The 12,770-nt window shown below is 43.4% G+C and overlaps 1 non-coding gene and 3 pseudogenes across 1 annotated transcript; all 4 read right to left on the reverse strand.

Annotated features, from left to right (window-relative positions):
* Nucleotides 1–271: 271 nt before the first annotated feature.
* LOC114763884 (uncharacterized) lies at nt 272–390 on the reverse strand (annotated as a pseudogene).
* A 1,681-nt stretch (nt 391–2,071) lies between these two features.
* LOC114763888 (uncharacterized) lies at nt 2,072–2,192 on the reverse strand (annotated as a pseudogene).
* A 1,141-nt stretch (nt 2,193–3,333) lies between these two features.
* Nucleotides 3,334–3,452, reverse strand: LOC114764042 (uncharacterized; annotated as a pseudogene).
* Nucleotides 3,453–3,572: 120 nt separating this feature from the next.
* Nucleotides 3,573–3,759, reverse strand: LOC114763950 (U2 spliceosomal RNA). The gene has a single exon (XR_003742431.1). It is a non-coding gene; the product is annotated as a U2 spliceosomal RNA (small nuclear RNA).
* Nucleotides 3,760–12,770: the final 9,011 nt, after the last annotated feature.

Below are 12,770 nucleotides of genomic sequence, written 5' to 3' on the forward strand. Positions count from 1 at the left end.
GAAGATCCAAGCGCACACCAGGCCTGAAACAAATACCACAAGTGATAGTGTTGGGGGAGAATCGGGGCTATATCTACTATCAAGGCATGCCTGTGTATGATTGTCTTAGAGAACGCAGACACAGAAACCTGCAGTGAAGTTTATAATAAAAAAAAAAAAAAAAAAAGGTGAGAAAACGTATCAAAGAGTGAAAATACCCCTTAACTTACTTTAAAAAAAGTTAACAAGGCGATGTAAATACTTTCATTTTTAAAAGTTTTACAATAGTTAAAGCTTACAGCACCTGGCATTCCCACGTAGTCTCCCATCCAAGTACTAACCAGGCCCAAGCCTTCTTAGCTTCTGAGATCAGACAAGATTGGGCATTCTTCAGCTGGTATGGCCGTAAGCAAACTCTGCTTGAAAATCTGAACTTTACACCAAAGGGGCTTAAGATAAGAGATAAGATAATCCTTATTAGTCCCACAAGTGGGAAAATTGCACTTGTCACGGCAGAAAGTGGACAGAAGCAGAAGGTAATAGCAGCAAAAACAGAGGTAATAGTATCACCAAAAAAATAAGATAAATATAAATGTACCAATATTGAAAACATATCAAAGAGTGATACTCCCGCTTTACTGTCAAATTATGATGTAGAAAAGGCAAAAAGTGGAGTGGGTAAGCTTTTATTTTCAAACAACAAATAAAGTGCACACCTTCCTGTCACGTCCATGCGGGCATGACGCGGCGGGTGCACGGAGAGGAGGACGAAGAGTGACGAGGAATGAAGGACGCTTTCACCTGACATCACGAAACCGGGGTTTAATTAGTGAATCACAGGACAGGGGAGACATCCGAGACGTAGACACTGGTGAACACGGAACATAACTTCAAAGACCTGACAGCGGACAGAAACAGGGCAGCTTTATACATTTGACACAGGTGAGAACGATTAGGGAACATTACACATGACAACAATGAAACTCCGGTCCGGATCCTGTTCCGGACCGGAGTAACCCATTTCGGACCGGATCCTGACAGAATCCCCCCTCCTATGGCACGACGCCTGGCGGGCCAGACGAAGCAGTCCATGAAGGAGGGAGAAAAGTCCAAACACAGTCTAAATGGTCCGAGTGGACAGGAGGAATCGAACGGAATCGATTCAAAAACCAGAAAGGATGAGATGAACAGAGAGGATTGATAAATGACTGAATGAATGAATGAATGAATGGTCCAGTATTCCAGATGGACGAGCGGCGGTTCTCCAGCGCAGACGGCTTCGGGCCAGTTTGGTACCGGCACCTCGTCCGCCGTCCGCATGCGTCCGCCGCTCCCTGTCAGTCTCCGGCTCGCCCCGCTGAATGGCCGCTCCTCACCTTCAACGCCGCCAGACACGGGACTGAGAGGCAGGGGTCGGGACCCTGCTGAATGAAGCCATGGAAGGCCAGGGACAAGGAAGCTGGCGGCGTCCTCCCGGCGAGTCGCGGCTCCTCCGATCTCAGCGGGGCTGCGTCAGGTGGCGTCCAAATGTGGGTGAGGTCTTTCTGTCACGTCCATGCGGGCATGACGCGGCGGGTGAATGGAGAGGAGGACGAAGAGTGACGAAGAGTGACGAGGAATGGAGGACGCTTTCACCTGACATCACGAAACCGGGGTTTAATTAGTGAATCACAGGACAGGGGAGACATCCGAGACGTAGACACTGGTGAACACGGAACATAACTTCAAAGACCTGACAGTGGACAGAAACGAACAGGGCAGCTTTATACAATTAACACAGGTGAAAACGATTAGGGAACATTACACAGGACAACAATGAAACTCCGGTCCGGATCCTGTTCCGGACCGGAGTAACCCCCATTTCGGACCGGATCCTGACACTTCCAGATGCAATGCAATACTGGGTTGATGCGTGGAGCGGATGGAGCAGGCCCCTTTGCCAACTCCCTGTTCTAAAAATCCTCTTATTATGTAGTCCAACACTGGGGGACGTATCAGATATTAAACTGACATCAGGGTGCGTCGCACCTTAAGTCCCACAAGAGTGAAAATACCCAATAACTTACTTTAAAAAAAGCTAACAAATAGTTAAAGTTTACAGCACCTGGTATTCCCAGGCAGTCTCCCATCCAAGTACTAACCAGGCCCAAGCCTTCTTAGCTTCCGAGATAAGACAAGGTCGGGTGTGTTGTTCAGCTGGTATGGCCGTAAGCAAACTCTGCTTGAAAATCTTGGACTTTAGACAAAAGGGCTTTCAAAACATTACAAAGAGTGAAAATAACTCATAAGTTACTTTGAAAAAAGCTAACAAAGCTATGCAAAGCGATGGGGCCCCGCAGGGACAGAAGGCGCCGTTCCTCTTCACAATCTATATTGCAGACTTCTCACACAACTCCACCAACTGCTTCCTGCAGAAGTTCTGTGATGACTCTGCAATAGTCGGCCTCATCACTGATGGGGACGACAGGGAAGTACATAGAACTGACAAGGGACTTTGTGGACTGGTGTCAGCAGAACTACCTCCAGATCAACACTGGAAAAACCAAGGAGCTGGTGGTAGACTTCCGCAGGCACAAACATCCTCCACTGCAACCACTGGACATCCAGGGTATGGATATTGAGGCAGTGGAGAGCTACAAGTACCTGGTGTTCACCTGAACAATAAACTGGACTGGACTCATAACACAAATGCACTTTATAAAAAAGGGCAGAGCAGCTGTACCTGCTGCGGAGACTCAGGTCTTTTGGAGTACAGGGGCCACTCATAAAGACTTTTTATGACTCTGTAGTGGCATCAGCCATCTTTCACGGTGTGGTCTGCTGGGGTAGCAGCATCTCTGCTGGGGACAGGAAGAGGCTGAAAAGGCTGATCCGGAAGGCCAGCTCTGTTCTAGGATGCCCTCTGGACCCAGTGGAGGTGATGAGTGACAGGAGAATGGTGGACAACATCTCCCACCCCATGCAGGAAACTCTGACAGCACTGAGCAGCTCCTTCAGTGGCAGGCTCTGCACCCACGATGTGGGAAGGAGAGGTTCAGAAGGTCTTTTCTTCCAACCGCTGTCAGACTCTATAACAAAGACCTCACAGCTGACCACACACACACATACACAACACACACACTTTGGCACATTCTGTTAAATTGTTAAGTGTTTTAATTGTAAATTTGTACATATATACAGATACATATTTATCTTGTTTTTTGTGCTGCTATTACCTCTGTTTTTGCTGCTATTACTTTCTGCTTCTATCCACTTTCTGCCGTGACAAGTGAAATTTCCTACTTGTGGGACTAATAAAAGTTTATCTTATCTTATCTTAAATACTTTCATTTTAAAAAGTTTTTCAATAGTTAAAGCTTACAGCACCTGGTATTCCCAGGTAGTCTCCCATCCAAGTACTAACCAGGCCCAAGCCTTCTTAGCTTCCGAGATCAGACGAGATCTTGTGTTCTTCAGCTGGTATGGTCGTGAGCAAACTGTGCTTGAAAATCTTGGACTTTAAACAAAAGGGGCTTGTAAACATATCAAAGAGTGAAAACTCCCGCTTTACAGTCATATGATGGTGAAAAGGCAAAAAGTTTGTGTGGTAAGTTTTTATTTGCAACACAAGGCAATGCAATACTGGGTCGATGCGTGGAGCGGATGGAGCAAGCCCCTTTGCAGACTTCCTGTTCTAAAAATTCCGCTTAATATGTAGTCCCCCGCTGGGGGACGTATCAGATATTAAACTGATAAGAAGAGATTTTTTTTAGTATTTTTTTATGTGACAGTCAAAATTATTCATCTTTTTTAATACATTTTTTTGTTTCTACAAATGACATTAAGTGTAAATCATAGTAACAGATTTTACATGTTTGAACAAAAATTTTAAATGACATAAGTTGTAAAAATAGTAAATAAATAAATAACAATTAAGTCAAGTAGAAGTCTGTGGAAAGGGCTGCAGGTGTAGCAGAGTCCTGGGGGCCGATCCAGGTTTCAGTCAGTGCGAGTACTTCGAGGTTGCGTTCTGTTGCAAAAGCGGGAAAGTCAGCTTTGTTGACCGCCCGACTGACAGTTCCACAGCCTGAAAGCGTACTCAGGGTGACAGTACAGCTAACGCAGTAACGCGAGTGTAGTACCCAAAGTACAGGTTAAATTGGCATCATCTTCAGATGTCCCAGGTATGACCCCATCCAGAATTTGACCATGGCTGCAGTTTTATCTTCTTTGGAGGGGTTTGTTGCATACTTTAGATGTAGGGCAGTGTATTTACTTCCAAGAAATAAATAGGGGTCTGGGAGCCTCTTTCCTCCTTTCTTTTGACTTTTTTCACCTCCATTCTTTTTAGTCTTTCCCATTTTGACTCCCATAGGAAGAAAACACTGCCCTATCCAGGCTCACCAAGAAGACCCTAGGTGGAATAAAAAAAGAACAGTAAAAGCAAGGCAAATTCACTGCTTTAATAATTGAAATTTTCCCTTCCATCGTCAGACCTTCCCCTTCTCTGACAAATTCAACCTTACGTTTGTTTGTTTAAAATCCATGTCCATCTCTGTTGGTATGCCCCCCATTACCCAAAGAGCTGGGCTTCAGACTTGCGCCTGTTGAGCTTTGCTCCTGATGCCTCTCCACACCATTCAGTCAACTCCAGAGCTCTTTGGGCCGATATGGCATCCGTGCTTAAAAGGGTCACATCATCCATGTATAAAACACACTTTGCTGTTAATCCACCTGGTAAACTCAGCCCACTGATCCATTGGTCCCTTCGCATGATCTGTGCCAGTAGCTCGATGCATGCCACGAACAGGAGTGGAGATAGTGGACACCCCTGACGAACACTAGAATCAATGTCTATTGTTTTGTTCAAAACCCCATTAACCAAGATCTTGCTATTTATGTGAGAAGGATCTGGCTGCAGCCACTGTGGAGGTCCACAGTGAGTAGAAACATGTGACCTCCACAGTAGTCGAAAACTCATGACTTCAAAATTGTAGTTTTTGTGTTGTATGCCATATTGCACTATATTGGAATAAAAGGTTTAAAAAATATAGGATATACTTAAATAAATCGACTTTCACAGAAAAAAAAACTAAATTACATTTTTGTTACTGAGAAATAAATGTGGTTCTAATTAACGATGTTTTTTAAATGCGTAAAATGTATAAAAATGATTGATTACAAGGCCTTATTTTGGAACAGCCAGTACACAGCAGTATGCAGATCTTCAACAACTGCTGGCTCCTGTGTCAAGCAAATGATGCAGAACAGTTATTTTAACAGTGAGTCAAAAGTCACTAACCATTTAATTACACTAGTGTTTAAAGTGAACACTGACCTGACTGACTTCCGGTATCTTATGCTTTTTCAGCCTGAAAATGGCCACATGTTATCCTTGCAGCACAGCTTTGGCACCCTCTGTGCAGTGTGCAAAAAGCTTGCCATGGCTTAACAGAAAATGTTGATATTGTTAATGTGTCTAAACCTTCAGTACAGAAGTAGTAATATAAGCCAAAATATAAATACCTCCTGATATCAAAGTTCTCCATCAACAGCAAGCACCACCATTTCCGCAAGTATGGCATGTCTGACTGTAAAATATCAATATGAACAATATTTAACAACTTTCAAAAGATGTAAGACTCTGTTGCTCTCAAATTAAATAGGATACTTACAGTACTATGGTGTAATCAAATGATGCATCCAGTGCAGACTGTTTGGGGAAAAAAAAAAAAAAAATTACATTGTTTTGGAGCTTAATTTAACTTTTGTATGAATCTTAAGGTAAACTGAATAACAGAAAAATCACCATTAACATGAAGATCCTACAGTCAATTCCAAAGTTTTGACTCTGAAAACCTTTTATTACAATGAAAATAAATCCTAATTAATAAAATCCCTTAAAAGAAGACTAGTAATTCTAGTCTAGACACAGCGGTAATCTTTCTCGCGCGGTTCTCTGTAGAGGTGAGTAAATAAACTTTGACTCTGTCTTGGGTAGCTTGTTTTTAAGAAGTGCTTGTGTTTTTGTTGACGTGACTAGGCGAGCTAAGTTAATGTATTAGCTTTCGCTGTCGTTATTGTTGTCAATCGGCGTCAGTTTCACCCGAACTAGGTACACGCCCACTCTTGCGTAGTCGTGAAACGGGTTATAGTCAACTCCACTACCTGTGGACCGCACCTGTAGTCACTCACAATTTGACCTGTACTTGTGGTACTACTCTCGCGCTACCGCGTCAGTGGTAGCGTCAGCCCTTGTGTGAAGACCCACTTGGGTAAAGACCTGCGACTCGTCCTGCGCGACTCTACCGAGCAGTAAAACCAAAATACAGGTAACTTCACCCATGCTCCTCTCCTACTTCTTTTTGCTAATCATGTCCAATCCAGAACATTCCGCTCATTCACTCCAGGCGCCCTCCTCGATTCAATACAAACAGAACACGCAACACACATAACCTCCACACACTCTCCCAGGCCTCATCTTGCCACCCTGAGTACTTGTTCGGACTGTGGAACTGTCAGTCGGCAGTCAACAAAGCAGACTTCATTCCTGCTTTTGCTACAGAACGAAATCTCCAAGTACTCGCACTGACTGAGACCTGGATCCGCCCCCATGACTCCGCTACACCTGCAGCCCTTTCCACAGACTTCTACTTCTCTCATACCCCCCCGCCCCACTGGCAGGGGAGGGGGCACAGGCTTGCTCATTTCCAAGGACTGGAAATTCACTCCCGTTTCTGCTATTCAAACAACCAGTTTTGAGTTCCATGCAGTAACTATTACACACCCAGTAAAAATGTCCATAGTTGCTGTATATCGTCCTCCAGGTCCGCTGGGGAACTTTGTAGAGGAACTAGACACAACTCTCTCCTCAATTATAGATGAGGAACTGCCCCTTGTGCTACTAGGAGACTTCAACCTCGATCTCCTCAAGCCACAAACCACTGACTTCCAACACTTCATCTCTGCTTCCAACTTCACACTTCTCTGCACGCCCGCAACGCACAGAGCTGGAAAACAACTAGATCTCGTACTCACACGCAAATGCTCCACAGCCAACACTTCTGTCGTTCCTCTACATCTATCCGATCACTCTTTTATTCACTTCAGACTATCCCCCCTGGCACGCACCACACCCACCTCACACTTAACACAATTTCGCCGTAATCTCCGTACCCTCTGCCCTACTCAATTGTCTTCCGCTGTCTCCTCTGAGCTCTCCCCCCCTAGACATCCTCTCTATTCAGGACACTAACCGTGCTACAGACATCCTTTTCTCCACACTAACATCTTGCCTCGAGAGACTCTGCCCTCTAACCTCAAAACCAACACGTGCGACTCCACCCTCACCGTGGATCTCTGACGAGGTTCGTCGCCACAGGTCCCACCATAGAGCAGCTGAAAGGCAGTGGAGGAAATCCAAGTGCCCCGCTTCAACTTAATAAGTATCAATCTCTCCTAAAATCCTTCTCTGCTGCTGTAACTACAGCAAAGACCAGATACTTCCAGGACAAAGTAAACAACTGCAATGACTCTCGAAACTTTTCTCGACTTTCAACCGTCTCCTGAATCCTCCACCCCTCCCCCCTCCACTTCTCTCTCATCTGAAGACTTCGCCACCTTCTTCACAGAAAAGGTGGCTGACATTAGCAAACAATTCTCACCACCTAACCCCAGACCCCGTCCTGCTGTTACCTCTGAAACCAGGAATCTGTCTTCCTTTACTCCCCTCTTTGAATCAGACGTGTCTACACTTCTCCAGTCTAGTCACCCCACCACCTGCTCCCTGGGTCCAATCCCCTCACACCTCCTTCAGTCCATACAGCCCACCATATTATCTGCTCTGACACATGTCTTAAACTCCTCACTCACAACAGGAACATTCCCCACTGCTTTCAAACAGGCTGTCATTACTCCCCTGCTCAAAAAACCCACATTAAACCCATCTCTACTGGATAGCTACCGCCCAGTCTCCAACCTTCCTTTTCTTTCAAAAATTCTTGAAAGAGCAGTCCTGGCTCAACTTTCCTAATTTCTCCACAAGCATGATCTTCTTGACCCTTTTCAGTCTGGTTTCAGGAAAGGGCATTCTACTGAAACCTCCCTCCTGGCAATGATGGATGACCTTCGTGCTGCAAGAGCTGCCCGCAGATCATCCGTCCTTGTTCTACTTGATCTATCTGCTGCCTTCGATACAGTTAACCACGAAATTCTTCTCACCACACTCTCTGATTTAGGAGTCACAGGAACCGCACTAGATTGGTTCACCTCTTATCTTTACGACAGGTCCTTCAAGGTATAATGGGGAGGTGAGACATCTGTCCTCTCTAGGGTAACCACAGGGGTTCCACAAGGCTCTGTCCTTGGCCCCCTTCTATTCTCAATATACACTCGCTCACTTGGTCACATCATCCAATCACATGGCTTCTCCTATCACTCCTATGCTGATGACACCCAGCTCTATCTGTCATTCCCACCAGAAGATGCTACTATAGCAACAAAAATTTCGGCCTGCCTCTCAGACATATCGGCATGGATGTCTGAGCGACACCTCCAACTCAACCTATCCAAAACCGAGATTCTGATCTTTCCGGGCAACAATTCTCCTCAGCAAAACCTTTCAATTCAAATTGGATCGCTATTGTTAACACCCACAGCATCTGCAAAAAGCCTTGGGGTTTGGATAGATAACAAACTGAGTTTGAACCATCATGTTGCTGCGATCTCCAGATCCTGCAGGTTCACTCTCTACAACATTCGCAAGATTCGGCCTTTTCTCTCACAACAGGCTACGCAGCTCCTCGTCCAGGCAATGGTCATCTCCAAACTCGACTACTGTAACTCTCTCCTGGCTGGAGCCTCTGCAGTCACCATAAAACCACTCCAGATGGTCCAAAATATGGCAGCCCGCCTCATCTTCAATCAGCCAAAATACACCCATGTTACACCTCTCCTTACCTCCCTCCACTGGCTCCCGGTAGCTGCTCGCATTGAGTTCAAATCCTTGATGCTTGCCTACAGGGCTGTAAATGGAACTGCGCCCTCCTACATCAACACACTACTACCTAGATACACTCCTACACGCTCTCTCAGATCGGCAAACGAAAGGAGACTAAAAATTCCTTCTTCACGGGGTCTCCGATTCCAATCATGTCTGTTCTCCGTTGTTGTCCCTGGCTGGTGGAACAACCTACCCTCCTCCACACGACTAGCCGAGACTATCACCACTATTAAGAAGAAGGTGAAAACCCTCTTATTCCAAAAATATTACAGACAAATTTAACACATACACATGCATACACATTTAACAAACAAATACAAAATGTATAAATACATTATAATTTTTCTTAGTCTAGCACCCAACACTCTCCGAGCATGTTCTTCAATGACAAGTCTAAGCCTTATCAGGGCTCTTAGTTTGTATACTTGATATTCTATAGAAATCGAACGAGAATTGCTGGTGTCTTCCCATTGTAAGTCGCTTTGGATAAAAGCGTCTGCCAAATAAAGTAAAGTAAAGTAAAGTAGTAATTCATGTAATCCACCATACTCTCACACCATTACATACCTTCAACTCAAAGCCACTTTTTTCTGACCACTGCCCTGGAACGATCTTCATGGCAAGATTCCTTTTCCCAAGACAGTTACATCCATGAGTTAACAGACATCATCATGATGACTGTGAAATGTTAATTGCTAATAGCACCAACTTTAAGTACAGGCCTTAGGAACACGGCCTTAGAAACACGCCCTGGACACAATTAACAAAATGTAAAATGCTCAAAGTTGGTTTAAAGTGTGTCATACTCAGCAATTTCAGTTTTATTTTCAGGTTGGCCTGATTTTTTATGGTGTTTTATGTTAAATTAATATTTTAACATAATTAATGTGTGAAACTCTCATCTAAAGATAACATCATTGATTTGACCAGATTGTGAAGATGAGAAAAAGAATCAAGAGGTGATTCATCATATAGTAATATAGTTTATAAGCAAGCATGTGAATGTACTGTATGTTTGAACACTCTAGATCAACACAACATCATCTGGGATGCACTTAACCTGGAACACTGAACAGGTTTCTGAAAACTCTGGAACAAACCAAACATGCTTATAAATTAGTGACCTCAATAGTGAAACATATTGTTGGCCACCAAATCCAGTCTTTGTGTATAATGAGTCAAGAAAGAGGATTTCTCTTTTACATGGCTTCAGTACCTAACAATCAGCTCATCTTTGGGTCTGCTGATTTCCAGAACATAGTTGAGCTAAAAAACAGATAAGTATCATACACTGTGGATGAGAAAAGCAAATAAGCACTAAAAGTACTACTTTATGACATGTGAAATCTCAAACTTTACATACAAGCTGTTGTTGACCAGGGTGAGGAACAAAAGACCACGATGAACGGCTGGCCAAAATGTTCTCAGGCTTTGTCAGAGCTTCACACGGTGGTCCACACAGGTCAGGAGGAGTTGCATCTGTTCACCTACTATTGCCTTTCTTGTTGTCAGCTGGTACCAGAGGTTCTATAGGGAATTCCACAGGTTTTATACAAAACACTACTTGGAATGCATAGTAAAGAATACACATGCAAGAAAAACAAGCACTGTTTATAGAAGAAGGGAATGCACTTAAAACAGCAGGGAAGGAAATCTGTCATTTCACCTATACATTACAAATACTATTCAAAAACAAGACATTTACCAATCTGTGAATAATGACAGGTCTTGTGAAAATCATTTACCTACGACAGCTTGACCCAGTGCAGACAATGATATATTGACCGGTCCAAGTCGACCATGTCTTAACTGCCTCTCCAGAAGTATCTTGTTGGTGACAGTGTTATAATGATGAATTATGTTTCTCATCAAAAACACATGTGTGGATGGGCTCATATTACTTAAAAAGTAATTCTTTTTCCTCATGCTTGCAAAGAACTGTTCAACAACTTGACTGTTCAGCCAAGTTGAATTCTACGTAATATGTCCTTGGGATCTTTTGTATTTCCCTCATGAAATCTGTCATACAGGACATAATGATCGGATGATCCAGTGACAGGATGAGGATTTTTCTTTTCACTGTCCATCTTTTCATGTAGCCATGGAAGATTCACTCGCAATCTTCCATCCCCTGCAGCATTGACATTTTCCTCAGTGGGCTCAGCCAGTCGGCCTTCATGTGGATGAAATGGCTATTAGGAACCTGCAAGTTGGTGTGTGCCGCCAAACCCCTCGCAAAATCATAAACGCAAATGTTTGGTATTTGCTTCCAGGACAGGCGAAGTTCAGCAAAATCCCTGGGACATTCTGCATGAAGATTACAATCACAGACTATCTTTAATCTTTGCTTGCAGGTGGATGGTCTGTTACACTATGTCCGCATGGCATTGTATACAGTATTAAATGTAATCAATAATGTAATGCTACTTCTTATAATCACTAAGTGATGCTTACCAGAGGCACCCCATATGCCCCATATTGAAAGACCATATCATATGTCTGCCTGCTCTTCATCTTCTCCCTCAGTCTGGTGATGAGATCAAAATGAGAGCCTTTGGAGTCGATGTTGCAGGCTTTGCACAATTTTCTCACCACTCCAACCTGACAGTAATTAGGGAAATCTGTAAATGGAACAACCACTGAGCTTTATTGCACATATTCTAAAATAAAGCAATGTTACCTTTTGTTTGGTGAGTTCCTCTGTGACACTGCTAAGCTGTGCTTCATGTGAAGTGCTTGTTTTTTAAACTCAGTGTTAAGCACAATGTCACTCTTTCAAGTTTCACTACCGATCCATGGTGCCTAGTGCGTGTAACTTGGTGGAACTGAAAACGGATTCTTCATGCTGACTACAGAAAATGGTATGCTTTTATTTACAGTCTAAATTACTTTAAAACACTGAATGACTGTGAATAAGTTTTTGCCATTACTTACTTGGAAAGAACCCACGGCTTATCATCTCCAGGTGAATAGAGTTTCAAAAAGCTTCAGTGTTATGTTCACCATTGCAGTCTTCAGGTGGGGCTTTGAAGTCACTCACTATAATAACTTGACTCATTAGGAACATGTACATACTCCATGAACTATAAACACAACTGTACACAAACTTACCTGCTAAGTTGAACACCCCTTTTCTGTGTAAGTCCATAACTACCACAGGGGGGTGAAATCCACAGTTTAGGCAGGAGAACATGCAATCTCAAAATGGCAATAAGCTTGAAATATGGGATCCCTAGAAGGAAACTTCACCCTTCTTCGCCCTCCAAAGAGTCAATGACCCTTGACACAGATACATGGTTCTGAAATATCACAATAGGGTGAAGAAGACTGTGATTAGACAGATATTTAAATTTAGGCACAAATGTATGCATACACCAACATACCATATTCACACACACAAACATCAGATGAGTACAAATTATTTTTGCGAACCTCTCCTGCAAATTTTCTCTCAGAAAAAGGCAGAGTTCAATAGATAAACAATGTGGTTGTCAAAGTTATGAAGCCCATTCATCCACTCCTGGCATCTGTACACCATGTGGCACTGAGGACACAATCTATGGTATGTTGAAGCATCTGTTAAAGACAAACCACATGTTAATGTCAAAACATTAGCATAATTCCACACTGAGATTTAATCTGATTCATTACAACTTACTCTCAATCATTCCCGTCATGCTGACACTCCTTGCTTTATTAGTATTTAGAATAGCCTTGAGTTTCAAAAGGAATGAGCTGTTTCTAATATTCCATTTTCTGTGACTTGACATCTTCTGGAAGAGACTGAGGAATTTGTTTCTCTTTAAACATA

This window comes from Denticeps clupeoides, chromosome 14 (assembly GCF_900700375.1).
Source record: "Denticeps clupeoides chromosome 14, fDenClu1.1, whole genome shotgun sequence".
Classification (NCBI taxonomy): Eukaryota; Metazoa; Chordata; class Actinopteri; order Clupeiformes; family Denticipitidae; genus Denticeps; species Denticeps clupeoides.